The 2,370-nt window shown below is 58.3% G+C and overlaps 1 non-coding gene across 1 annotated transcript; it reads right to left on the bottom strand.

Annotated features, from left to right (window-relative positions):
- Positions 1-1,101: 1,101 nt before the first annotated feature.
- On the bottom strand, positions 1,102-1,212 carry TRNAL-CAA. The gene is made up of 2 exons: positions 1,175-1,212; positions 1,102-1,147 (listed from the first exon to the last, which is right to left on the bottom strand). It is a non-coding gene; the product is annotated as a tRNA-Leu (tRNA).
- Between the last annotated feature and the right edge of the window lie 1,158 nt (positions 1,213-2,370).

Below are 2,370 nucleotides of genomic sequence, written 5' to 3'. Positions count from 1 at the left end.
GGCCAAGGCTCTTTGTGAAGGCTCACACCCTCCCTAGGCCCCGGATTCCGATCCCGAGGCTCCCCGTCCCGTCCAGGATCCTGCCCAGAGCCTGCTGGGCCCGATCGCACTCCCTCCCTGAGCCCTCGCCTCGCCCCCAACAGACTCAGCTATGCAGTCTCGTGGGCCACTGCACGGCCTCCCACCCGTCCCCACCCCCCTCCCCCGCCTCGACCTGGCAGGACAAAGAGGGCGTGCTGGGGACCGCGCGTGTCCCCTGCCCGCTCCTTGCCTCGGGGATTCTTCTTTCTCTGGGGATGATTTGTTCGGGGCCTCGACCGCCGGGAGGCCGGGAGGCAGGGAGGACCAAAGTCGAGGCTGAGTCGGAGATGCTGTGGATCCCACACGCGTCCGCCTCTTCCCTGGGACCCTGGGGCTCACTGTCTTTTTCTCAACGCTTCTCCCTTTATTTCTATAGTTGTCTCTCCTTGGCAAGGCGGTGATCCCTCATCCCCATTCCCCCAGCAATCATCTAGAGCCGACTGTATGCCAGGCCCTGAGCTGGAAGGTAGCGGGGCTAAGCAGACACAACACCGGCCTCCTGGAACTTCTTCTGTTCTGTCTAGGGACAGCCATGTTCCCAGTGGGCCCAGAGCGAGGACAAACCCGCGTCAGAGGGAGGTGGCGAAGCTGGAGGTGGGGGGAAAGGGTGTCGGGGAGCCAGGGTGGGCATAATGCGCGCCAGCGAGGCGTGCTCCGGCGGCCTAGACAGAAGAAGAGCACGGAAGGGGTAGCGTTTTTGGTTGTCAGGATGGCTGAATGGTCTAAGGCGCCAGACTCTAGCGTGAGCTTCCTTTGTGTTCGGGAGTCTTCTGGCCTCCGTATGGAGGAGTGGGTTCGAATCCCAGTCCTGACAGGTGTTCTCCTTTTTGACACTCGGCCTCCCTCGTCCTTGGCCCCTCCTACCACTCCGCTCGGCCCCGCCCTTCGTTGTCCCCTCCTTCACCCCCTCGGGCTGAGGCGGCCTAAAGGTTTCGGAAGGGGAGATAGGGAGGAGACTCTATTGAGCAGGGCAAGCCCCTGACGCACATCCGGGGACGCCCCGCGGTAAAAATAGATACCTGTCAAGAGTGGGATTCGAACCCACGCCTCCATATGGAGACCAGAAGACTCCCGAACACAGAAGAAACTCACGCTTGAGTCTGGCGCCTTAGACCACTCGGCCATCCTGACAGCCAACAAGGATTGGCCTTCCCTGACCATCTCTCTGGCTCTAGGCCGCCGAATCACACCCACAGAGGGGCCGGAGAGCAGTCAGACTGACCAAAGACAAGCTACCAGCTGATGGTTGCCCTCCTGGGAGTCTTTGTGACCAGAATGCCTGAGAGCGTCCAGCACCTCCGCAAGATGCACTTCCAATCAAGTTCCACACAAGGGCTGATGGAGTTCAGGACTTAATCCAGGAGGAAGAGATGAAAGGAAAAAGCAGGAAAAGAAGGGAAATCCTTGGCCTGGCTGACCGGGCCTGACCCCACAGCAGGACTCTTTCCTCTTCCTAGAACAGTGCCCTCTGCCGGGGCTGTGAGCCCTGCAGCTCACCCTCCCAGTCCTCTGGGAAGGTGCAGGGAGGAACTTTCACCAGGGAGGAGGGAGGCTCCTGAGATTCCTGAAGGGATGACTTCAAGTTGGTCTGGATTGCTTCCCCAATGCCAGTCTCAGCCAGTTTTTTTGTTGTTATTGGTTTTGTTTTGTTTTGCAGGGGAATGAGGGTTAAGTGACTTGCCCAGGGTCACACAGCTACTAAGTGTCAAGTGTCTGAGGTCGGATTTGAACTCAGGTCCTCCTGAATGCAGGGTCGGTGCTTTATCCACTGCACCACCTAGCTGCCCCTCAGCCAGTTTGGACGACCTGACCCACAGAAGTAGCAGGCTTGGTCACCTTCCACCTTAGCTCGGTCATAGCTACACAGCCCCTGCCCACTCTCACTCCCCCTATAACCCCTCCCCAAATTGTCAAGGGCAAAGGGAAGAGATAATGGGGAGCACCCAGCCCCCTCTCCCACAAATTGTCACACTGCCGCACCTCACAGTTCTGTTTCCCTCTATAAGAATGAATGCATTAATCATGAAATGACAAGAAGTCATTCCCCTCATTAAAGAAATGCCTCTGAGACAGTGATGAGGGAGAGGGCACTGGCAGGGGGGGTAAGGCGGGGTTATTCTCTGGGTTCAGGCCCCTGGCTTGGGAGGGATGTCACTCTCCAGCCTGCTCACAGAGCTTCCAGTGTGAGGCATCCTCTCTCTATCCACAAGTCGCTCTGGCTGATGGCTCCTGGGAAGGTTTCTTGGCAAAGAAGGGACTCCTCCTTCAGGACCCGGGATGGCCAAGTTC

The sequence above is a fragment of the Dromiciops gliroides genome, chromosome 5, assembly GCF_019393635.1.
Source record: "Dromiciops gliroides isolate mDroGli1 chromosome 5, mDroGli1.pri, whole genome shotgun sequence".
NCBI classification, from domain to species: Eukaryota; Metazoa; Chordata; class Mammalia; order Microbiotheria; family Microbiotheriidae; genus Dromiciops; species Dromiciops gliroides.
Note: the sequence above shows the minus strand (reverse complement) of the source record. Positions and strands in the feature narration are given on the sequence as shown.